The sequence below is a fragment of the Vidua macroura genome, chromosome Z (assembly GCF_024509145.1).
Source record: "Vidua macroura isolate BioBank_ID:100142 chromosome Z, ASM2450914v1, whole genome shotgun sequence".
Lineage (NCBI taxonomy): Eukaryota > Metazoa > Chordata > Aves > Passeriformes > Viduidae > Vidua > Vidua macroura.
The window spans coordinates 60076607-60103778 of record NC_071611.1 but is presented as its reverse complement, the minus strand read 5'-3'; the positions used below and the strand labels follow the sequence as shown (position 1 = coordinate 60103778).

At 37.4% G+C, this 27172-nt stretch overlaps 1 long non-coding RNA gene across 1 annotated transcript in view; it reads left to right on the top strand.

The window, feature by feature from the left end:
- Nucleotides 1–27172, top strand: part of LOC128822525 (uncharacterized) — an 85600-nt gene that overhangs the window by 28077 nt on the left and 30351 nt on the right. The gene's annotated exons all lie outside the window — the stretch shown is intronic.

The window sequence follows — 27172 nt, the reverse complement described above, 5'->3', positions numbered from 1 at the left end:
ATTATGTGTCATATTACTACTAAGCCTTCTGCTAGAAAATTCACAAATTCTGCTTTCTTTAACTCTTCACCAGAACAGGTTTTGGTTACAAATCTTTTCTATCAGGGTGGACCTGACATAAAATGAGGTCAAAATCGGCCACTTTAGGATTACACACATAAATCAGACAAGTACAATTTGCCAAGTGATATGCATGAAAACGAATTTTCTTGCTATGGAATGATTTTTTGAAATGTTTTATTTAAATGGTATTAGCTAGAAAGCAGAAGAAAATATGCCCTGGTCTGAGGTATATCTGTCTCACTCTGTTTCATCAAGGTTACATAAGTTATGTATGGCATTTTCATTATGGATAGTAGTCTGGCCTTAGCAAGATTCTAATTATTATGAAATATATTTCACTAATTGTTTCTCCCTTGTGAGTATTTGAAAAATTGTTTCTGTTGAAAAGAGTAAATGATAAACACTGTTTGTTAAGATGTCTGTAGTGTAAAAGAAAATACTGCTTCTCCTAATAATTTCAGCAAGACAAAATTGGTACCATTTTAATTATGTTTAATTATTGTTTAATCATGTTTAGTTATTTAATTATGCTATAGGTACATTGTGCTTCTGCCACCTTTGCTTGGAGGAGGAATAACTTGCCAACATTACTGTTGGCATTATGCAACCTGAAAAACCTGCACCCCCCAAAAAATCAGGGTGCTCAAATTACTATCAGAAAATTAAAATGCTAAACCCATTGCAAGCAATATGCTTCATGTTCAGAATTTCTATTTATTCCAAAAGTGTGACCTGATTTCAGTGGGAAGTCTGTAAACAGGGGGTTGAAACTCTAGGTTCTTAATAACAAAATCCTCACTCCAAAAATACGTAGGACAAAGGACCAAACTGATATTAAGAAAAAGTGTGAACAAAAATGTTTTTCACAAGTTTGTCAATGTCAGTAATTTCTTTCAGTTGTCAAAACTCATGTTTACAGAAGTTCATTCAAAGATAACAAATGTCTTATGTATTAAGAAGATGTATAGATATCTGAATATCTCTTAAAGACAAAAGTTGCTGCACTTCCTAATAACTATCTCAATTGCACATCTGTTGTCAAGTTAAAATATGTAACAAAGAATACACACACACACATATATATATATATATATATATACACACAGAGTTCTCTTTAAGAGGAAGTATGTACAAAATTGTGTATGAATTCAGATTGGTATACCTTGGTATACAAATGCCCCTGTAATTTCTAGTGTTCCCTAATGCTAGAATGCTAGAAGAAAATGAAATGCTTATGCTGTCTGAAGGTCTTTATGCTTTTGAACATCTTTATTAAAATGTATATTATTCTATAATACAAGTACCACCTAATTAAAGAAATATTTTATTAATCTGAAGTTCAACAAAATGCTTAATCTCTTCAGGATATTTAATGCTACCTCCTATCTGTGAAAACATTCATAAGATCTCAGACTGAGTTTGCTGTTGTTGATTACCTCGGTCTTATTTTAGATATATGTAACTCAGGTGCTGGTCTTCCCTAGTAAAAAGGGACAATGGAAGACAACTTTAGACAACAGAAAAGGTAGCTTATCTAGAAGGTTAAAAACAGTATTCCATAAAATTAAGACTCTTGGAAAATACCTTAACTCAAGGTATTCTTAATAATTAATTTAAGAACCTGTTTTAAGCTGCCGTTCTATGCAACTGTTTCTTCAGGAAAGCTTTGAGATTTCATCTGAATTCCAGTGTAGGTTAATCCCAGTTTTTAAGGATACAGCAAGACTCACCAAGCTAGCCAAGAATATCAAGGTGCCTTCCCCCTGGAAAAGGGTTTGGATAGGACAACTTTTATGTTCAGCTCAGCTGACTTGGATCAGTAAGGTGGGTGTAGCTGATATGGTATCTGTTCATATTTCATATTCTGAAAAAATAAATCATTTTTGTATAATAGAAATGGGGTGTTTTATTTTTTTAGAAATCCTAAAACTTATACAGTGGCAGCATTAGCTGCTCTACTTCTTTGCCTCTATGACCTGATGAATTTGAATATTTCTTTGCAAGTTGAGCAAGACTGAGTGTCCTCATCTAGAAATTGCCCATCCCTGGCAAAGGGGAATAGTTCTGACTTTCTCTGTAGAGATGACAAATAGACACAGCCTATAATAAGGCCAGGAAGAAAGATTTAGATAGAATTTAGGCTGGCTGCATCCAGGCCAGCTTAATTTATGTAAGTCCTTCCTTTTGGCATCTCCTCTAGCTCTATGTCTGATAGGCCAGAGTCTGGTGGTGCATTTGATATGTTTGAAGAGTTGAACATGCTCCCAATAAGGTGACTCTTTTTTTTTTTTTTTTTTTCCCTGAAAAGAAAGGGTCCTGAGCAAAGCTCTGTCAACAGCATCTTCCACTCTCCTGCCACAACCACTACTATGACCCATCACTTGATGATTTTATGCTTTGAGGTTTTCTGGTGTTTTTTGTTTTGGGTTTTTTTTTTTTGGAAGGGGGGAGAGAGAAGGCTTTTTGTTTGTTTGTTTTATTAAACTGTGTGATAAAAAGGGCTCTCCTACTCAGAAAGGGTATTATTTCAGTAATTGGGATGAAAGCTAGTGGCCAAATAAATGTCAGCAGCAAACACAAACACTTCTTTATCTACAGTTTTGTATCATAAATGCTATTCAGTTTTAATTAACTGATCAGCAAAAAAAGTAATAAATAGTTTTCCTGTTCTTCCAGGGTCTACATGTTAGCGGTTTTGTCACCATTTTACAGAAAAAGTGTGTCAGGCAGTGGAGCATATATGGCAAAAATAAAAAGACAAGCCCTTCTTGCATTACAATCTTGGAAAACTCAGTTTGTGAGTTCTGTCTTAAAGTTTCACTAGAAGAGAGTTGTGCAGTTGAGTTTTAGAAAGTTTAGCGGTGTAAGAATTAAATCCTCCTTTGAAGCCATTATGATACTGTCACATAGTGTTTTTCTTAGTTATTCAATCAGCAGAGGCTGACGGTAGGACCTTCAAAGCTGTAGTATAGGCTGCATTCATTTGAGCCAACAGAGTAACCGATAACCACTGTCAGACGCTTTCCTGTACATGGGCAGTGCTTGGAGACATATCACGCGTATTTTGCCTCCAAGCTATGCATCAGTGGAATTTAGGGTAGGTGGGCTGCTGGGCTCTGCATCTGGAGCTGGGGTGGGCTTGGTAACCCTGCAGTTCTACAAGAATTTTAATCATATGGAAATTTTACTTGCAAAGTGGGTATTTGTTGGCTACCTATGAAAGTAAAATCATACAGAGAAAAAAGGCTTTATATAAACAGAGCAGAATTCTTCTGAGCACAATGGGGACATGTCTCAGTTTAGAGACAAGTTTAGGAGAAAACACCTTGGAATGAGTGTTTCCTCCAAAAGGATTCAAGCAACTCCTTTCTGCCAATAGGAAATGAATACTAGTGAATGAAAGTGAAAAAACCCAAATAAACAACTGTTTATTGACAGACAGAGTGACCACATGACACAGGAAAATGGTAAAGAAATGCTAGATATTGAAATGTCAGACCTTAACCCTGCCACCCTCTCCCCCTCCACCCTGGGACAAAACCCAAAAATGCCAGGGAAAGAAAAAAACAGCAGCACCTTGCCACACGGTGGGTAGAAAATGGCATGGGCATTCAGGAAAAAAACCAAACAAAAACTAAATATGAGATTCAAGTAGCAGTTCAGGCAAAGAGACATGAACTCTGGTGTGTTGGTCCCCTCTTCACAGCAGATGAAGCAGGTGGGCTTGATGTGCTCTCTCTCAGTGGCTGGGCTTTTTCTGAGGTGTGGAGCCAAAAAAGAGCCCCTTGCCTTTCCTACCAGCTCCAACTGAACCCCTCTCCTGCCAGTAATCCTCTCTAATCTTAGACCAAAACCAAATTTTCCAGTTCACTTTGAAAAAGACGCCAAAGGATTGCTGCTGCAGCATCTCCAAGGACAGGGAAGGATAAAAAGGCTTCTTGCCTGGACTAACAAAAAAGCCAAGCTAACCAAGCAAAAAAAACCAGATTGCACGGCACCCTGGATGCCTTAGGAATGAGGCTTCGAAAAAAATGAAATGCCAGAAAGCCCAAGGCTTCCCACTCCCCCAGACCCACCCTAGAGATTCAGCAACTTGTATTGGGCATAAAGCAGGAGGATTAAGGAATAGAGTACCATGATAAAATCACCCCAAAACAGAAAGAAAGTAAAACAGTCTTTTTGTTTCTTAAATCACATCTGAGTGTACCATAAATCAACTTCCATAAATCAACTTTTTAAAGTTTGTGGTGTTTTTTTGCCCTTAGATGCTCTACATAAATCCCTTGGCAACAGTGGGAGTGCTATAAATGTATGCAAACACATGCATGTACGTATGTATTTAAATAAAAGTGGGAGACAGAACATGGCTCTTTTTAAACACATAGGGCAACAAGAATACCCTTGGAGAACTCTGTCTGAAGATTGCAAGGTTGGCTCTTATTTTCAGTGATAATCTTTTCAGTTTTAGCTCATTCTCTAGAGTGAAATATTTTTATTAAATAGTTACAGTTTCTTCATTGCTTATATATTCTGTTCAAGATATGGTGCAAAGTTAAAGCTGTGAGAAAATCATTGATGGATGTTTAATTTGATTAATTCCAAATTAAATCCACTGAGTACCATTGCACTACAGTTTTTTGTTTACAGCTCAGCCACCATCAATGTAGACTTGTGAAAAATCAGCATAAAAATGTTAAAGGCTCTGTTTGAATACAGGCCAATATTAGGCTGCAGTTTATGCATCAGCATAGGGGAAGAGCAGGGAAACAGACACATTTTTTGACTTAAAATGTCTTCTTTGACTTCTAGAAAAATCTTAGCATCTACTTGTATGAAAACAGTATGTTTTTTTCTATTTTTCTTTTTGGTAAAAAGTAAAGTAGCAATTTTTTTGAAATTTCCATAAGAGAGAAAATGCATGTATTTGATTACAACATCAACATAAAAAAATGTGTGGATCTGGATAAATGTTTGTACATATATAAAGAAAAATCAGATTTTGACAGCTGAAACTGAAGCAATACTTCCACTCACCATCTCCAGCAACATAAGGTAGGATGAAAGCAACTGCAGTGGTGAGCCACCCAAAACTAACAGCAACTACACAGAGCAAGTGAGTCAGTCCAAGTACACAATCTACCTGATGAATAAGCCAAAACCAGCCCTACATAGATTTATTTTCCTGTTTGAAATCTGTTGAAAGCTTCAGAGATTACTTTGAATGCTTATAGCCGTTGACTCCCTTCTGCATTAGAGGCTGGTCAACACCTTGCATCAATTTTTGAGTGATTTGCTATAGTGATTTGTTGCATTTGAGTGATTTGTCTCTGCTCTTCTGTGTATGAATAGTCTTAGAAAGTAGTTTATTGGAGAAAACAATCACTAACAGAAAATTTTAAACAATTACTAAACACTCATGATGTGGAAATTATCAGTCACAGCCATGAGCCTTAAAAGTCTCATTCCAAAATATTATTAGCCCAGCAGGAGAAAATCTTATGTTACTTATATAGCTAAATAGGGATATTGATATAGAAATAAATATTATATAGAAAAAGTATTGGTTATTTATTAAAAAACAAAATATATCAGATATGTCTTTGATATAAGTATATCAAAGATAATGGAAGATAATTTGCAAAGATATTTGATGTGATAATTCACCACAGCAAAATAGTCTTAACTTGGGGAAATTTGTTTCATTTATTGCCAATCCAGTCAGAGTACAACAATGAGAAAAAAGCCAACAAATCTTTAAACACCTTCCCTCAGAATCTTCCCCTCCTGCTACCATGAGAAACTCATATATTCCTGCACCTAACAATCTTCAAGGAAACTCTTCAGATCTTCATGCCTATGAAGGCAATTGCTTTCCCTGTCTTGTGGGCTTGTCCTGGAGATGGGTATGTAAAGGCAAGGTATGAATAGGTTACTTTTAGGTCTGTTTTCCTCATCTCTAGTTTCTTTTCAAAATTGTCATCTGGGATGTGATGACTCATAACCATGTTTTCTTCAGAAACCTTCCACGGCTGATGCCTGTCAGCTTCATAAGTATCTAATGAAATGAAAAGCACCCTGCTGACATTGCTCCCAGGAGTTTAGACTTCCTATACTTACAGATTTGTCATCCTGGACAGTGTATTTGTCTGAAACAGCACTATTGCAAAAGACTGTGTAAGTTAAACATTCCTCTATGGAGTGTGAGTTGACCTTTGAATCTCTTTCAATGAAACCTACTCCTGCAAGATCCTGTCCATAACAGATCTTGACTTTGATCTTATTTCTCCTACATAGGGAAAGTGTCTAGAGTAAGATCTTGAAGGGATTCTTAGGCAACTCATATTAAAGCTCTGTAAAATCAGTGGTTTACAGGATGACCTTCATCCCATGTCTCCTCAGGGAGACACCAGGGTGACTGACTCAGGTCATGTTGATGGTCACCTCTTGGTGAGGGCTCATGGTGGGCAGCCAACAGGAAGGAACTCCTGTCTTCTGCAGAGAAAGATGTTGCATAGACTGCCTGTTCAGTGTGGTGATTTCTGTGCCAACCACACACAGAACAAGACAGAAGCTAGTGTAATAATATGCATGACATGACAAAGCCTTTTGGATTTCTTAAAATATCATTTATAGTTATTGTAAAACCACTGCCTGATAAACAAGGTTTGGTTTGGGAAAGACAGCACACAGAACATTGGTATGGGTGTGTGTGCAGAACTCACTGATGGTTTGGTAGTTTGAGTGATGATTTGACAATTCTGAGCCCCCATATGCATATTCCCAGACTGTATCTGTCAGCTTTTACAGAAAGTCCCTCACAGAAACATAGCGATAAAAACCATAAACTGCTATTTCCATGTATGAAAGATGACCAGACTACTCAGCACAAGAAACAATTGCAACAAAATAATGGTAGCAATTAAAAGCACTACATATCTCACTATTTTGCTTAAAAATGTGTACCAAACAAAGCTGCCAGAATTGAGTAATTTTGGCAGCTACCAGAAAGGCATGGACAAATTCTTAGAGGTAATATTTCCTCTCTTGTATTGTGGAGCTATTTTATTTATGCTGCATCATGTTGATCAGGTGTAACCAAGTTTTCCACTGGAAATGCTCTTAAACAAGGTAATGAGGACAGCATCATCTTCTTTAAGAATGGTTTGAGAACACCCTCCTTTGAAAAAGAAAATACCTTTTTGCGTTCTGATTTCTATGGGAAGGTGATGATGGTAGTATTGTAAAAATTGACCACTACTACAACCTTGCTTGGAAAGAAATTTAATGATATTGTATTTGAATAATTCTACTATTTCCACCAGATTTTAGAAATTAACAAAATGGTTAATCTCCCATGTAGGAATCTTACAGTAGGGAAGGTGCTTAACATTACAGAATCACAAGATGAAGTTCAAGCTTCATCTAGATTATTCCTTCCTTTTTACACCCTAGAATTCTACTGAAGGAAAAGACTTTTTCTTTTTTTAAAAGAAACCATGCTTCCCGCAAGGTGGGCCCAGCTGTGTAGCAGCCAGAGGGAAATTTTTTTCCCTCTCAAGGGGACAACTTTAAGGACTCTATCACCTACTTCTGAACAGCAACCAAGAAACTGTATTCCGAAACCTTCCCTCTCATTGGTAGATCCATGAAATCAGTGGAAATCTGGATGAATCAGACTGAAATTTCCATAACACAAAATAACACTTGTTGCAGTATAAGAACAACCATTTCAATTCTTTGGAATTGAAACCGGGCTGTCCATGTTGAGCTGTATCAGTCAAATTAAGCAGTTTACAATATTACTTTATCAAGCTACATATAGTTAGGCATATAGCAGATATCTCACTTGTTGTAAATAAACAGGTACTTCCTAATTGTTACATCCCACTAATGTGTTTGCCTAAACTGTTATCCGCAGAAAAATTAAAAGTGAAAGACTTTTGGAGCCAGTTTAGACACTGACTTCTTTTTTCCTTAAGCAATAATAATTCTGTAAGTATTTTATCAGCAAGAACTTAGATCTGATTTAATGTTGAATTATATTGATAAATCAAATGTTAATACTGGATAGCGGGAACAACTTCAAAGAAGTGAAAATGTTTACCCTGTATTTAGGTTCTGCTTTGTCACCATGCTGCACTCTATATCAGAACAAAGGCTATATGCATAATGAGGTCATGCAAATGAAGTTAAATCAACAAGAGTATGGTTGAGGAGGGGACAATCTAAAACATGGCCATAACTATAATGACCAAGCGGTAGAGAATTGATGTGTTTGGTGCCAGCTCATTTCAATTTATTTTTCTATCACATTTTTGAATGTGTAGACTGAGGCTCTTGAAAGACCAGAATGAAAAGATCTCTTTCTGGACCAGAAGGATTGCTAGTGTTATTTAACAGATTGTCCAGATATGCCTCTCTGACCCACAGCTATTTACTTTTCTTTTTTAAAATAGAATCATCATGGTAATAGTTAGCAGCAGTAATGGAGAAGAGAGAGAGAACCCCTGCTCTGTGTTTCGGTGAGAGTAGTTTTTTACAGCTGTGCTGCACTGTCTAGATGTCAGCTCCCAATTTCAGCCATGATGGAAGCTCCAAGTACAACTACGAGCTCAGAGTACAAATATGAATTACAAATTCATATATCTTACTTCACTGCCTCCCTCCCCCTCTTCCAATGAATATAATCTAAAAATATCCTCCTCTAAATTGCTTTACTGCTGAGGCAATGTCTTGTAAAAGCACTATGGTTATTTACAGAAGAAAATAAAACCTTAAGCTCCAGAATGAATAAACTTTAAGCCTCAGAATAATGTTTATGCGAACTGTTCTGCATTTGACTACAAATAAACTATCTTTTTGATTTCGCTTCATGCATGCATGCCCACATTAAGAGCAGTAGTCTTTTACTTATGGAGAACTTATGAGGAAAATCCCGTTACTTTAAATTAAAAAGGGGGGGAAAGTAGATGCTACATATGTACATGTTGTGAGATTCTTTTATTGTTGTAGCTCAGTAAACATAATTTATATTGGCTTCTAAAAAAGTAATATCAATTATTTGTTCAGAAGTGGATCTCAAAGGAAAAAAAGTGGGAGGAGAAAAATACACAGAACTAGTACATGGAATTAATATTAGAATGATTTTTAAATTTTAGAGCCAGATTCAGCAAATTTACTTAGCAGAAACTACTCAAATCAGTAATTTATTGTTATTAAGTGGTTTACTTAATAGGTGTTGCAAATTGCAGAATAAAGCCCAAATCTGTAAATATTTAGAAAATAAGTCATACATTAAATCCTGCTCTTCACAAAAAGGAAATATTCATTTAGCAATTGTAAACTAATGAAAGGCTTTCTTAAAGAAGTGAAAATTAGATAAGTAGAAATTGCTTCCTTTGAACTAGTTAAATCCTTTCTATACTCTCTACCAAAAGAAAAATTAAAATTAGTAACTCTTTCTCTAACACTTTAACTCTTTTACAAAAAACCTTATCACTGCCCATATCAGTGTGGGGCTTAATCAGCACAATTGACAAGCATTTATGAACATTTTAATTTCAAATGCATTTACATACACACATACATATGCATACACACTCATTTTATACAAGCTATTTTACACAAACAGAACCTTAAGTAGTTGAAGTACTAAAAAAGCCAATCAACATTTTTTTTCATATACCCAAGTAAGTCCATAAACCTCTTAAAATTGTGTCTTTAAAAAAACTGAACAGCTAAATTATGGAAATACAGAATATTTGCCAGTTATATATTGATTTTTATTCAAAAATCCTGCAAAGATATAGGCCTACCAGTGATACAAACTGTAGTAACAGGAAAAAAACAGAACACAGGAACTTGTAAATAAATCTGTGAATAACAAGAAGCAGGGATGCTAAGATTTGAATTTTATCAGTACACTCCTTTGCTTGTAAACTGTAAGGTAGGCAGTTGTGAGATGCAATACTGCCAGCTCTGCAGAGGGGAGTGTTTGTGTGTGTCTGTGTGTGTGTGTAGGATACAAAGAAGAAGGGAGAGGAACAGAGGTGGGGACATGTAAACACAATAAAGCATAATAACATTCCTGAGGGTCTGTGTCTGCTCTGGCCCTCTGTATCCTACTGCTATCAGTACTGCAAGCAGGGTCACTGAAGCAGATGATTGTCCATCAATTGCTTGTTTTTAATTCAAGTATTCTTTGACATAGGAAGAAAAACATTTATAACTTCAAGTACAGGGGGAAATGAAATGTTTACTTTAATCTAATTTTCAAGATACAGCAGTGCCTCACATGTTTCACAGGCTGCTTGCCAATTGTAAAATACTGGCATACATCTTAGTTACTTAGCATGGCTTATTAGGAGTGAATTAATATCACTAATTACATTTTATCTTTTAACAACAACATATTTCAAAAAATTACAGTTTTAGCAACATAAGATGAAGGTGAGCCCAAAGCTAGCAGTTCATTTGTGTTATTTGGCTCCATAGAGGCTGTTTTGTGAAAGTATAGGGTATCTTTTTTCTTTATTTGGTGGATGTTGGGGCTTTAACAAAGAGTGACTGAGTTGGCTTAACAAAGAGAAGGAGGGCTGAGTATGATGTTTGCAAGAGAATAACCACCTTCTAGAGCTCTTAAATCCAGACTATATGTAGTGCATGTCCTGAGTGGCTTTTGTTTTCCATGTCTTTTGGAGGCTTTTAGCATTTGATTTTTTTTTCCCCTGCATCAAAAGTCAAGTTAATTTACAGGGCACTATTAGTGATATGTTTTCCTTGGTTTGTAGTTTTTCATGAAAGGTAGGCAGCTGAGACCAAGCCTTGGGGTGAGGGGGAGGTATAGGATGTACAGTGTGTGCCCATGCTTGTAAATTTGCTGTACGTGTGACAGCAGAGCTAGGAAAACTTCCCATCCTCATTTGCATCCTGAACATGATCCAGGATAAAACCCAACTGATTTCCATATGGGATTTAGACTTGACATTTATTATTTAGTTCACAAACCTTTCAAAGGAAAGTTTGTTTTCCCTTCCTAGATGGAAAAATCTTCTAAGATAAATAAAGCTGGTTTAGCAAAGTAGTACATAAATATCTTTGTTATGTTCCTTACAAATTTATCTTATGTGATAACCAGGCAGATTCTTGCCATCAAATTATTGTATTTTGCTCCTTGGCAATTCAAAAGAAATATCTATCAACATCTACTGCGTTCCAGTTGAAAAATGTGTCTGTTTAATTCTAGAAGTTTACTTGCCATAAATAAAATTCTAAATCATGGTTTTAGAGGGAAATCAAAACAATCTCAAAGAGATATGTAACAAAGATTTTACATATTTCTATCTTTATGAGGGGAGATACAGTTTTCTACCTGCTCTGTGCATCAGTTAGTGTTTTCCAAGCAGCACGAAAGATACAAGTAACTCTTACATGTGAGTGTGCAGGTAGTGAATTTATAACAGACAACTATCTGATTTTTGTCACCTAATAACTTTATAAAATATTTTGGTAATGCTTAGCACTCTGTCTTAATAGCTGGTAGTGATAAAAATCCGTAATCCAATATTTTAAGAAAATTTTAAATAAACCAGACTGTTAGGTTGCACGTGGAGGGGTGAGGGGCAAGGAGATAAAGACACTCACCCCCAGATGTTCGTGTGGCACAGAGAGCTTTATTCTCCTGGGCTACCCTTTATAAAGACTTTTGAAAGACCTGGTCTGGATATTCTCATTGGTCTGAACTCCAAGCCCCCTTGGGATCTGGCCAGTGAAATGCTTGCAGCTTCATAAGAGATCTGACTGGGAGAAGCCCCTGTCAGTCAATCCCAGGGCTTGGTATATGATATCTGGTAACACCAAACCTTCATTTTTATTGAGAGATAGTACAATGCTTTGATGCCTCACTAATTTAAAGTAACATGTTACAGTTTTTACAGTGCTGCTCTCCAAAAGGATCTCCCAGTAACTCTGATGTCAATACCTTCTGTTACCTGTTTAGTAGCTTTTCAGGATCAGGGCATTAGTTGGCATATCCACTTAAATGTGGATTCCAAATCTTCAGTTTTTCTGAACAGCTCCTGAAACTTAGCTTGGTATGAAAAGCAAGAACAGAGGACAAACACCAGCTCAGTCCCTATGCTGCTCCTACAAGAAAAAAATATGCCCTGAGAACACACAGAGACACAGACTTTGTGTTTTCCTATTATGTTTTATTCAATAAGTTTGTGATTACATAGATTATCCAGAAGCCATGCCCTGATATTCATTTTGGCTCCATGTCTGTAAGGCACTAAATGTTTTTGGAGGATTCTTTCTTGTGACTGTATGGAGGTCTCTGGGCATAGAACCTTTGTGAACAGGCAGGAGATGGTGGTAAACCTTAGTCACTTCTTCTGTGGCTGATAAAAGCTCAATACCTACTCAAGCAGAGAAAATTCTTATACTTATATCAATGCATATCCACATTTTCTGAAACACGTTTAAGACATTGATTTGATCTTCACAGATCCTCTGACATATTATAAACTTTAGCCATTCTGAAAATGCAGGGTTGAAGGGACCATACTGGTCTGTGCGGCTGGGAGGCACATGTACCAATGCGCTTGTGCAGATACATGAGCACTTCCATGAGCCTGGGTCCTTGGGTGCAAAATATTCCCTCCTTTCATATGCAGTAGCACAGCTGTAAGTTATATTTGCAGTGTGTCACAGTCAGGTTTACATTGTGTATATACATGGTCAAATAAATGTAAACTGTCTGATTTTACGTCCTTGTGTAATACAAAGCAAAAACTTCCACACTGTTTTATTACCTTCTGGCTAATTTCCCCAGTTAAATCTAAGACCTCGCAAAATAATGAAAGACTTTCAGTGAACCCTTCTATCACACTTGTTCCACAAGGAGGACAGGACTGTGTTTGTGTCCATTAAAAACACCATACAAAGTAGCTTAGAAAAAGTAATGAATAAAGCAAAAAGCACATGTACTTTTCAAAGTACAAATGCAGTGGTGTATTTACGTATTTAAGAGAAACAATGAAATGCATTCTTGAAATATATGAAGAGTAAATAAGTTTTACTAAAATCATATACAACTAAAATTGTGTTCTCCCTTTTATGTAGTCTGCAATATATTTTCTGTTTAGACATATGAGAATAGAATAATTTCTCTTATAATTGAAAGATTCATAGAATAATGACACTGCATGTTTTACTAGTGACTATTTTGAGGCATGTAGCAGTGGAAAATAAAAATATTTTGTTTTGCAAATTAATTAATTTTATAACAATATCCAGTAACACTGTTATTTGTAATGGAATAGGCAATTTAAATAGTTTTTTGTAAAAACCTAGTTTTCTCAAACTTTCTGTTGCATGCTATTGTGTGGTAAATATCTACTGATACTTTGAGGCCTCAGAAAGCTTTGCACCTTCATTTACAAGTAACTTTACTAATCTTAACTGATACCATGAATTTGAAGATCTAGCTGGTGTGCTGGCCAACTCAAAATACCAAGAACAAAAATGCTCACAATTAGTAACTAAGCAGTAAGTTTTTAGACTTACTCTTTCAGTTAATTTCTCTAATAAAAATGTATCAAAACCTCTATGACATACAACAGATCTGGAACATAATTACAGTTTGCCATAACAGCAAATCTGTGTCTCTGCAGTTAAAATAAAAATGAGAGGAAAATCTTGCTCAATTGTTCTATCAAGTGGGTAATCATTATTGAAGTAATTAGACAGATCAAACTCATTTTCAGAAATCAGCCCAATTAGTGAGATTGTTTTACTCTTGATTGTTATCTGTGGGGAATAGAATAATAACATATAAAATACCTACAGGAACACTTTTTCTCATTGCATATAAATAATCTGCATTATGATAATGCACACCATATATGAATTAAAAACCTGAAGCTTTAAAAAGTAGTCTGCTACTGAAGTATTTGAATTTTAAAATATTTTATTCAAATTCCTACCAGCTCACATTGTTATCAGGAGAGTTTAAGGAAATATTAAAAATACTATAGAAATAAAAAGGATATTTGTCACTCTCATTTAATTGATGTATGCTCCTGTCCTATAAATGTCACATCGGATAATCCTGAAAATTACCATAAATATCCAGAATTGTGCATATTTATGATGGTATTTTGCATAGCACTAGTAGCAGTTTTTTTGGAGGGGCTGTGAAGGGAGGCAGATGGGTGAAGACTGAATGATCTAGAGGACTAAATTTATTACCAACATCCTATAAACAGTCTCAGCAACATTTTTGTTTTGCTTATTTTACAAAACCAAAGCAATTTGCCTTGCACCACTCCCATAATGCTTTCAATTCGCTGGCAGTTTTGTACTCCATACTTAGCCAGAAAAAAATAGCCTGAATAATTTTCTGAGGGATACCGATATTAATTAGAAACATCTTTTCCTATTACAGACTCCTGTAAAGAAATCCAAGAATGAGAAATCAGAGGTGTGCTTTTTTAAATTTCCTTATTTTTCAGAGGCAGAAGGGTTGCATTTCCAGCAAATGTTCACCTGACCCAGGTGATCCCATCACAGATTCAAGTGCATTCTCATTTCTGCACCCAAGATGAGGCCCAGAAAACATTAAAGAAAACTCTTAAAAGTCTGGGAGAGACAGAAAGTTTTTCTTGCCTCTGGCTTAGTAGCATTTTATGTTAAAATGGAGAGCAGAGTTAACCAGAGGCTCTAGAAGTAATTATTGGCAGTGTAGCACAGATGTTTGGGCAAACAGTGATTGTACTTTCCACCAGTTCCCCAATAGGAACAACAATTGGCATTGTCCTCCACTTCACTGAGTGCCTTTGGAGAGGGAGTTGGTTGCTGGTGGGAAACTGACAGTCAGACCCCACTCCAGAGAAGCCTCTCCTGATCCCAGTGCAGCAGATTCTGGCTTTTGGCATCAGGGGTGCCAGCTGCATGGGGAGAAGCCAAACCTGTCATACCATGTTCTCATCAAGACTTCAGTGTGGGGGGCAGAAGTGCCTAGAGCCTAACAAAGAAACAAACCCAAAAGCAAAGATTAGGCCTCTTTAACACTTGCGATTCCACCAGAGAGGGACCACTGCATTTGTTTCAATTGTAGGGGGTTGTTATTGTTGTTGTTTATTGGGTTTTTTACAGGCAAGAGCACAACATGAGCAAGGTGGTGTTTTATGTGGCTTTTTTACACATCAGACCATGTAGCCCAGCAAAATGCAGTTCTCTACAATTGCATTTGCAACAACCCTGTCAACAGTGCTCAAACCTATGCTTTCAAAACACTGATACTGTTGATACTGCACAGCTGCCATCCAAAGTTCTCCTTCACACTCCAATCACAATATGATTGCATGCTTTTGGATGAACAATTGTGTGCATCTTTTTGTGTTTCTAAACTTAATCTACTCTTCAGGATCAATATGAACACAGGATGGCCACAAGTTACTTCTCAACCAGGTTACAAGATCTTCTCCCTGAATGATGCATTCCTTTACAAACCACTCCACTGATTTACCACTGCTTCTTTTGGGGCCAAATGCTGCTCACCGTGAGAACAGAAATCAGAAAGTAGTGATGAGTTAGACTTAGTCTTGTGTATCCCTTCCAACTCAGGACATTCCATGATTCTAGTTCTTCAGTTTCACTTCATCTCGTGTTCAGAACAAGGTGACCTAATCATGGTCCCAACACAAGAGCCTTTTGCATATCCCATTTGTAGTGGAGCCAACGGAAGTTCTGTGTTTGCAGTTTGAAGAGTTAAAGCCCTGGTCTGCAACTGTGTGAACTACAGTGTCTGCAGGGAAAGTTGGGATTAAGCAATGGAAGTATGTGTAATATGGCTTGTGAAAGCCCCCTCAGCAAAGACTCAGGATCTGGCCCTGCAATAAGCGTGTTTAAATGTAAAGATACACCTAAACCTGTGAGTACCTGTGTACTTGAATGTACATCACCAAAACAACAAATTGGGAGAAAACACACAGCTGTTTGTTGAATTTGTATCACTAGAAAATTTGGAGTCTAGAGGTTTTTTAAATGTTTATAGCCATAAGTTATGAAGATATAGGTAGATATGGGTGCACATAGAAATATTTCTATTTCAGTGTCATGATTTCATGTTTTTATAGCTGAGTATTTGTGAGAGGAAGCCAAACTCTGGAAACAGTTCTTAAGTGTTTCTTGTACCAACTTGTTTATATTGTTAACTGAAAGTGGCCAAGAAGTTTGACAGGCATGATGGTGCAATTATTGTCATTCCTGTAAGCAGTCATCTGCAGAGGGGTGTACTCTTCACAGATGCAATATGAAGTTTCCCTTTTTTAATGCTGTATTTAACTATCTATCTACCACAGGATGCTGTAAAGTGTTTTAAATGTTAATATTCTAAAGAAGACAAGGGAATCTTCATTGAATGATCCATTTGCCAAGCTGAAGGGTATGTGTAGAACCTCTACAAGAAAGATCTATAATAAACCCCTATCCAAAAATCCAAGGTGAAAGTTTGATGAAGGCAGACTCTTACTACAATACAATGATGCAGAAGGCTGTAAGCAGTCTTTTGTTTAGAGAAGTATCTGATTCTTAAATAGCAATTTTACAAAACCAAAAATCCTTTACATTTTGTGTTTTGTACTGCCAAAATTTGTGTAAGGATGGTTTAAGATGTTTTTGCAAAGTTCAGTTCCTTTCAAGTACGCTCTGCTACCGTAACAAACTGTGTAAATATTTGAAGTATATCAAAACTCATCATTTTATGAATGCTAGCATGTATAAAAAGGTCTCCAATAGGCTAAAATATTGCTTGTATGTTACATTTACTAAAAATTGTATTTCAAGATGTTTCTAAATATTGATTTTCTCCTGACTAGGTGGCAAGAAGAAAAAGTGTTTATAATGCATTTGAATCACAGAACAAGACCTATTTCACAAGGTTTACCTTACAACCCTCTGTGATCTCAGTTAATATAAGCCCTGTTTCATTTTTGCAATTTTTAATATTGTTATGACATATCATTAATTTAATTTGATTTCACAAAAATTAAGAAATGCCTTTCTGTTGAGGCATAGTGTTACCTTTTCAATGTATAATGGTCTAGTGTTTTATCAGGATTTTTATGATTGAAGACCTATCAAAATAAAATGTCTTTCTTTGGGAAATGATTCTGCAGATTCAGAGAGACAACAGGCATAAAAAATCCTACTTTTAGCAATAACCTTTCTTATATTATTTGGTACTGTGCTTACTAATCAGAAGCCCACTGTTGTGACTTTCTGCTATTTTTTGAGGTTGCTTATCCAGTACCATAAACATGATTGTTGTTAAACTGAGCAGCACCATTTTCAAGGTAGGGTAAAATAGTTAAGTGATGTCTGTCTATAAGGAAAAAAACAGTGTAGTTTGCAGCTACACTGCAACATTTTCTTTACATAAACAAGTGAAATTTGTAATAATAGAATCTAAGTTTGTTATACATTACAGAACAGTTATATATATTCTTAGACATGTAGCTAGTGCAATCAAGTATGTGTGAGAATTATACAAAGTACACCTGCACTGTTTCATGGGCGATTATTTGTCCTTTTAAGAGTTTCTAGTTAAATATGCATTTTTATTGCATATTTTTGCATATTTTGCATATATTTGCAATTTTATTGCATTTTATTTACAAAATAAATAAAAACAGAAATAAAATAAATAAAATAAAATAAAATAAAATAAAATAAAATAAAATAAAATAAAATAAAATAAAATAAAATAAAATAAAATAAAATAAATACAGAACATAAATAAAATATTTAATAACAATAAATAAAAACAGAACATAAATAAAAACAGAATATAAAAGCATTGTTTCGCTTATACTAACTGCTACAGATGTGTCATGAGGGCCTAACACACATGAGTATCACACAGAAATTAAATAGCCTCTGTGGTTCCTGTATACAAGGCTTTTATCTCATTCATTTAAATATGTGATTGTTGGTGCCAGATCCATAGAGAGAATCTTAAGATAAACACTTTTTTGAAAATCTGTTGCTGGCTAGTCAACAATACTGCAGCATTCAAATTCCTAGGAGAATTAGGAGATATTTATTTGTATTCCATGTTTTAAATAGCTTTTGAGAAAAATTAGACTGCATAAGCATAATCCTTTGGGGAGATTATTGAAACTTTTTCAAAATAAAATTTTTTATAATGGCTCCCTCCTATTTTGTTTGAAGGCAAAAAGTGTTTAAAAATCAAAAAGTTGTTTGGATTCTTTATATGAAAGTGAGCACTTATATATAAACACATATATACATACCTCTAGATACAATGTTTGCAGTATCAAATATGTACATATACATACACATACACTAAAATATATATTGCATATTATATATAATTTTACTGTGATCATATTATGATAAAATTTCAGTGTATATATATAAAATACATGTGTGCATACTTACATCAATAAATACGTGCCTATTTCAATACACACACTTATAAATACGCATATCAATACATGGAGTATGCATCAAATTTTTATTTCCATAAGCAAATTTTCATGCTTTTCATGTATTACTACAGTATTACTATAAAAAAAAGAAGAATATATCAAGTATAATATAAAAATACCAAGTATGCTTGAACAAATAGAACAAATTCATTCTTACATAGCTTAAGGAAAAACACATCCAGCAACGACTTGTAAAGTTTGTGTTTTCATTTCTCCTTTACTAGGAAATTTAATGAATAAAAGACAATAAAAACTACTAAGATGAAATATTTCCCATGTTGTTTACAAATCCTTTAATAAAGTTTTGAATATGCCGTATTTTACTTAATTCTGTAGTAGTCCTGTGAATAGTTTTCATCAGCACCCTTACTTAGTCAATGACACATAAGGTGAATGAAAATTGCACAATTAGACTTTGAAAGGAATATTAACAGTGCTAGCAAAATCACCAGAGCAACTTTGCAAGATACTTAGTACCTTGTAGCTAATCTGCTACAGACTCATGAGCAGGATAAACTTAAAATTTAAGTGTGTTCTCACAGTTAAAAGATATGCATAGGTTTAACTGTTTTGCTGAGTGGAAAAGAAAATGAATAGAACTTTGTTGTCCTGGTTTTTGGCAGCTACTTGAACAGTATATTTCTGTGTTGAGAATGGTTTCTTAGAATAAGGAAAATAATTCAACAAATATATAGGATTTACATTTTGTTCTCAGCCGTGCCAGAGACTTCTTTGTGAGGAAGGTCTGCTTCCCCTCCCCTCCCCTCCCCTCCCCTCCCCTCCCCTCCCCTCCCCTCCCCTCCCCTCCCCTCCCCTCCCCTCCCCTCCCCTCCCCCTTTTTTTTTTCTTTTTTTTTTTTTTTTTTTTGTGTCACCTCCTACTCCTTAGAATACTAATAATCCATAGGTAACCTCTTCCAGTAGTAAATTACCCTTCAATCCCTGCATCTCTGTGCTCTGTGCCAGGTGTGGAGAGCTTTGAGATGTTGCTCATACCTGTGCTTGGCTCAGACTGTACCTGCTAAAAAGGTGCAAAATGATTGCACATGGGAACTCAGAACTACTCTTGCCCATATGCAATGAGGCACAACCAACATTTATTATCATCTCCCAGATTTTCTGTTAGTAGTTAAGGCCAAGTGAAATAATTTATTTCTCACTAGATTATAAAACAATTTGCAGGTTGTATTTTTGAGCTGAAACTGGACCTGTAATTATTACCAGGTAAAAGTATAAAGCCATGGTATTGTGTTCATAAAGAAATTCATGTAAAAGGGAGAACTTTGAGAATGCCATAGAGTTGTCAATTTTCTTCTGTAAGGGAGAAAACTGGTACATACAGAGGGAATGTGATCAGGACTGTGGATCCAGCACAGTCAAACCAGCAACAGTTAAAAAGTGCTGCAGCTGCAGAGTCCTCTAGATGAACAGCAGCAGAAGCGATTTAAAAGTTACACTGGAGCAGCCTCCCTGGCTGTTGTGGTGAGCAGCACATAGGACCCTTTGGAAAGCAGCACAGAAGCTGAGGATAGAAGCTAATGTGAGAAAAGATACTCACTTCTAAAATTTTAAAAAGTTTATTAAACCTTATCAAAAATTCAACAGAAGACTGAATAGAGAAAATATTACAGTGCCAGGAGCAGAGGATTTTTCCCACGTGTTCATCCACACAGTGGAGGGTTTGCCTTTTAACCCTTTAGCCCCTCCCGAAGTTCTGTCCATCAACTCCTTCTTCCCTGTCCAGTGGTGGAGTTTACTTCCTTAAATCTTGACTGGAGGTCAGGTGCTGCCACAGTAACAAGCCAATCCTCCCAAATGTCCCAGCTACCCAGGTTATCCTGTGATAACAACACAAGGGGGGTGAAACACTATTATAAATCTATAAAACTTCTCTTAATATATATATACATAATATTTGCCTTTTAATTGTGAGAGTCAGCTTTAGTCATCTATCACAATCCCCCCTTTTCCTTTTCCACAAGTTACTTTGCTCAAACAATTTAACTCAACACGTCATACTAGCATCTGTTGATGTGGGCAAGGACAAAGGGAACTGAAGAAAAAAAAAAATCCCTGCTTTTCCCTAGACACCCTTATCCAGAATGAACAAAAGGACATCACAGAGGTCTGGTATGGCTTTGACTCTCACCTACCTTGCCTATGGGGTGTACCTTGCTCATAGTAGTTGTATCTTAGGGGTGAGTACAAAGGCCAACCCAGTCTTGCCCTCCACTCCCTTTTGTATTAAAAGACAATTGAGAATAATAGAAGTCTGGTATGGCCTTTTTTTGCCCCTACCTTACCATGCCTACAGGGTTGCTACCCGCAGCAGGGTGATGGAATCTTCTTGTAGCGAACAAAGGGGCCAACCCGGTCTTGCCCTCCATTCCTTGTCTTACTTCTTAAGGACAAGTCCCTTGTATACTCCACAGATGCTTGTAATTCTTGTTTATTAAAACAGGAAAACAGTTCTCAAGCTGGCTGGTGGAAGCTTAATTCTACTTTTTGGGCATCTTGTTGTCTTTCTGGTTGTCTCTCAGTCTCTGCTTGAGAGTCAATCTCGTTTCATCTAGCCTGGATGTTATAATCCATTCTTTGGGTTCTTCTACTGGGCCTTTAACTCTTTTGACGTGAGTCTATCCCTGCTCTGCACAGCTGACTTGGTAGTGAGCAGTACCTGAAAGGGACCTTCCCATTGAGGAGTTAAAGGCTGATCTCTCCATGATCATTAACCAATCCCTGTGATTAATATTATGGATTCTGAAATCCAGGGTGGTAGTTTGAGGAATTGCCCCTTTATGTCTTAGTCCTTCTAAGATTTGCTCTATAGACATAATATATTTCTTGGCATTGGCTTCCCCTTCCTCATAGGTGGCAACACTCTGGGGCAAGGTCAGGAAGGGTAACCCAAACATCATTTCATAGGGTGAGACCCCCACATCTGACTGAGGTTGGGTTCTAATTCTTAACAAAGCTAGAGGGAGACATTTGAGCCATGACATCTGGGTTTCAATCATCAGCTTAACTAGAGTTCTTTTGACAGTTTGATTCATCCTTTCACACAACCAGAACTCCGTGGATGCCATGGAAGGTGTAATTCTGATTTTACTCCCAGGGCTTGAACAACTTTTTGCAATATTTTAGAAGTGAAATGAGTTCCTTGGTCTGAATCAATCCTGTTTACAATCCCGTATTAGGGGATGATTGATTCAAGAAGTGTTTTACTCACAACATTGGTATTGGCTTTAATAGTGGGTACCATGTCTACCCAAAGAGTCAAGTGATCTACTATCACTAGCAAAAATGTCCACCATTGTACCTGGGGAAGCTCGATAAAGTCTAATTGGATACTTTGAAAAGGCCACTGTGGCGGCTTCCTGCCATGATCTCAAGCAGTCGAGAAAATAGCACTGCCTGTGAGAGACTGAGTGGCCGCCACATGAGTGCGGGCACCACAGGGTTATGGCGTCTGCGTCTCTGGTAATGCTGAGCGCTGTGGCGTAGGTAACGCAGCTTTGGTAGCTTCACGCTGAGAGGAGACGAAGGGACGAGAGAAGGACGCTCTGTTTGTGAGCCCTAAGAACTTTTATTCCCCCATGCGTGGTCGGAACAAAACACTCTCAGTGCAATGCAAAACAAATGCCGCTGGACAAAGAACGACAACAGATTAAGTAGGGGGTGGGTGGACAGGGGTGGAAACCTGGCTCGCCCAATGGGGACAAACAATAGAGGTATGACATCAACTATAACAACCAATGGTAACATAACAGAGGTGGGTACAGCATTCTGGGATGAATAGAAGGGCTAAAGTAGGGTAATTGATGCAGAACTTTCATGAAGAAGCTGGGAGTGGTTTCAAGATTGACACCCCAACAAGGAGTGACACCCCTTGACTGACAGAACCAAATAACAAGAAAACTGGGAGAGGTGAGGAGATTGACAGGTCTGAGTGGCGGGAACTTTCCGGTAAACAACTTGGAGCAAACCACTGTGAAAGGAAAAATGGGGGAGTACAAGGAACAAATCTAACTAACATTAATCAAATCCTTGACTAAATCAACCCAACCTACAACAGGCCCTAAGGCTAGTTCTTGTCCTCCTCTGGGTGTTTTCCTCATGAATTTCTTATTCACTGGCTGGCATATCACACATCATTCAGTTACTTGCTTAGCTATTCCGAAAATTCCTACACAGCCCCAGTCCCCTAGAAATTGATTGCTTAGCACTTGAGTACCCCAATGTGCTGTACCATATATGCCTTCAACATTTTCTTGGCAATGGGTTTATTTAAAATTTGCCTCCCATCTGCTAATCCCCACTTCCCTTCATGATCTTTCTTGGCTCCTATTTTAAGGAGTTCTTCCTCTTCTATCCCACTGAATACTGGGACTTCTTGCATTTCTCTCATGGGGATTAGTAATATCATTAGTCTTTCTGTCCCTGATTCAGCTGCATTTTTAGCTTCAAAATCTGCTAAATTGCTCATTCGTGCCTTGAGTCACCCTTTTTTGATGTCCTTTAACATATACTACTGCCACTTCCTCTGATAATTGTAAGGTTTCTAACACTTCTAAAAGAAGTTTTTCTTGAATCAGTCCCTTTCCGTTTGAATTTAATAACCCCCTCTCTTCCTAAATTTTTCCAAAGGTATGCACTACTCCAAAAACATATTTTGAGTCTGTATATATTGTTTCTCTTTTCTTTGTTAACATATCCAGAGCTCATTTTATGGCATATAACTCACATGCTTGAGCTGACCTGTTGGAAGGTAACTTTCCCTCTTCTATGGCTACTAACCCTTCATCCACTATAGTGTACCCCGATACCTGGTGCCCCTGGACTACTCTTTAAGATCCATCAATGTACAATCGTTTTCCTCCTTGGAGTGGTTGATCTGTTAGGTTCTCTCTAACTTTAGTTTAATAGTTTATAACCTCCAGGCAATTATGCATTAATTCCTCATCTGGTTCTCCATGCAAAAATGGGCAGGGTTCAGTTGGTTACTTATGATTAGCTCTAAATCATTATCTATTAAGATGGCTTCATAATTTAGCACTTGGGAATCAGTGAGCCATTTCTTAGCTTTTTGGCTTAGGTTACTTCTAACTGAGTGTGGGATATATATTTTTAGTTTTCCCCCAAAGGTTAATTTTTTGCTTTCTTCTACAAGTATGGTGGTCACTGCCACCGCCCAAATGCAGGTTGGCCAATCCTGGCTGACAGGTTCTAGCAGTTTTGATAAATAGGCCACTGGTTTCTTGGATCCTCCCTAATCCTGGGCTTATACTCCATGTGCTATCCCTTTTTCTATACCCACAAACAGAAGAGTTTGTCTAAGGCAGGAAGAATCAGTGACAGTGCATTGACTAATTTTTGCTTTAAAACATCAAACTTTTGCTCATTGTTTTCTTCCCCACCTAATCTCATTTTGTACAAGAACTGAACAGCTTGCATGTATCCTTCAATCCATAGTCTATAATACCCCAACAAACCTAGAAACTATGGGAATACTTAAAATCAGGGTTTTGGGCAAGTTGCAAAAGGCAGTCTTCAGAGACAGCAGAACTGCAATTAGAGCTAAGCAGTAGCCATTAGATTTTACAGCAGAAAAATTATACAAGTACAAAGTAAGGACAAATAGAACAATGGTCAGTGTATTAACGCTTGGCTAGAATAACTCCCTATGTTACAGAAAAGTATATCTCACGAGATATTAGGAAGTTCTAAGCTTAATAATGGAGCTCTGTGCAATGTATCTTAAGGCTTAGAAGCAGGTATTGTATTTGAAATAAGCAAGCATTGTTTTAACCAAAGGTACGTGTGCTTATAGTGGTTGGAAAGAACTACTCTCAATATGCTTTTGCTTTGTGTGATTGGTCAAAAATCTTTTAAAGTAACATTAAGATCTTTGCTGCCTGAGATGTGAGCCGCTGGCATCTTCCCATTGTCATAACCATGTAATGAGTCTGATGCTGGAAAATAAACAGCTTGAGATGCGTTCCTCAGCAGTCCCATGCTGTTCGTGATTTGTACATGGTCCCCCAGCCGGCGATAGAAACCTTCTGACTTCCCTCTTAGTTTTTGCCCATGGGAGTGAGACTACCCCAGTAATTCTCTCAGGGTTCAGTCACCAGCTCCCTTGACAAATCACATGTCCTAGGTATTTTACTTCCCTCTCTACAAACTGGAGTTTCCCTTTTGATACTGGAAGTCCTTGGTCTCCTAGAAAATTTAACAATGCTATGGCAGATTCCCAAATTTTGTTTTCTTCCCTTCTTGAGAGAAGCAAATAATCTGTATATTGGATAAGCTTTATCTATGGTTTGATAGAGAACAGTTGTAACACTTCTCCTAGTGCTTGACCGAATAGATTTGGGGATTTAGAAAACCCTTGGGGTAACCTAGTCCACTGAAGGTTTTGTTTTGTCCCTGAATTGGGGTCTTCGCATTCAAAGGCAAATATATGTCTACTTTCTTCTGCTAGTGGGCAGGCCCTTAAAGCATCTTTTAGGTCTATCACACCAAACCACTGGTGCGATGGGGGGTATTACTCAGTAGTGTATAGGGGTCAGGCACTACTGGGTATTGATTCACTGTTCTCTTATTTACTTCTGTCAAGTCTTGGACCAGTCTGTAAGTCACATCTGACTTCTTTACTGGTAATATTGGGGTATTATGGGAGGACATACATGGTTCTAAGGTCCCCTCTTCAATTAGGTCCTGGATCACCGCCTGCAGTCCTCATCTCCCTTCCAGGGAGAGTGGGTATTGTCGTACCCAAATAGTTAATGAGGACTGGATGGTTCTCATTAACTATTTTTATTACAATAGGTTTCATGTTCAATTTGCCTTGATTTCTTGGTTTTGCCCACACTATTTTATGAATTTTCTTCTCATCTTCTTCCCTTAATTGGAGAAGTTTAACTACCATTTTCCCTTCCTCTGGAAGTACTCCAACATCCAACTGCACCTAATCCCATCCCAATAAATTGTACCCTGCTTCTGGAACTAATAGAATCCCAATTCTTATTTTATTTGTTCCTTCAAAATTTCCTTGCTTCATAACTGAGATTTTTCACCCTTTCCCTTTTGCACCTGCACATACTACCTGCATGGTATCTTGACCCTTTTTTCACCCCTTTGGAATTCTACAAACACAAGTTCTTTCAGTCCCCATGTCTACTAAGAATTCAAATTCTTCCTCTTTCAAATTCTTCTGAGGACCTATTTTAAGTTGTCAAGGACTCCTGATGGTATTCTGTCCCAGGAGGTAGAGCCCCTGACATCCCTAATCTCCAACTTCTCCTTTTTGCTCAGTCTCATAGACCCTCAGGTCCTTTTTCCTCTAGGGGCAATTCTTTCTGATATGCCCATTCTCTTTACAGTAAAAGCAAACTGGTCATAGGTTTCCCCATTTCCCAAACTCTCCTTTTTGTGTCCAGTCCCAAGAAACTGCATCCCCCCTCTGTCCATCTTCTTGCATTCAGGGTTCCCCTCCTTTACATGGGTTGTTCTTTACGTTCTGGTTTCCTTCTTTAATGGTGATTACCATTACCCTGGCTTTTGCTTTGATGTTCTCTTCATCCCTCTTTACATATACCTTCTGTGTCTCTCTCAAAAAATCTTCTCATCTCCTTTCTTGCCAACTATCTAGCTTTTCTAACTTTCTCCGTATGTCTGGCCAAGCATGAGTGACAAAATTTATCTTTAGTAAGATCTGTCCAGCTACGGTATCAGGTCAATCCTGAATATTGCCTCATATTCTTCCTCAATCTTTCTAGCCACTCTGTTGGGGTTTCTTCCTTCTTTTGCTGTTCACCAAAACTTTACGAGCATTTTGATTTTGTGGACCTGCCTCTTTGGCACCTCTTTTAATTTATGCTCCATACTCCTCTATGTCTTGCCTTCCCCCAGTGCTGTTGTAGTCCCAACTGGGGCACACTATGGGCCTTTTCAGGTCCCCTGGAGGTCCTTGCACATGCTCCCTTTTCCATATCCATATCCCTGCTACCTGGATCATCTGTCTTTCTTCTGGTGTGAACAGCATGGTCATTACCGATTACATTTCTTCCCATGTATAAATACTGAGCCCCAGAAACTGGTCTAACTGCACCACGAAACTAATGGGATCTTCTAGTAATCCTTTTAATTCTTTCTTGAACATTCTCACGTCAGAGGAACTTAGAGGTACGATTACAAATCCAGTTATTCCCTGCACCCCCCAACAGGGGTACTATCCCTCAGGGGATATAATCCTATGGCTTGGTTCCTATCCCCTGCTATGCTTTCCTCTCATTCTGCCATCCTCTTTCTGGTGTTTTGCCTAGGCCCATTAGGGCAGAGGGTATTGGAGGTGCAGCTGGGGCTACTGGAGTTGGAGGGAATAAGTGTTTTAACGGGTCTCATTCTTTATTTTCTGATACTTTAAACACGCTCACCTTTGAGCTCACCTACCCTCCCAGCAGGGAGCATAGTCACTTTCTTCCTGATTGAATGGTTTCTTAGCTCTTTCATAGATGTTTAATGCCCAACATATTTATCTTTTGTCTGATCTATATCTTGGCCAGTATACATGGTCGCTCCTAATTCCCCCTT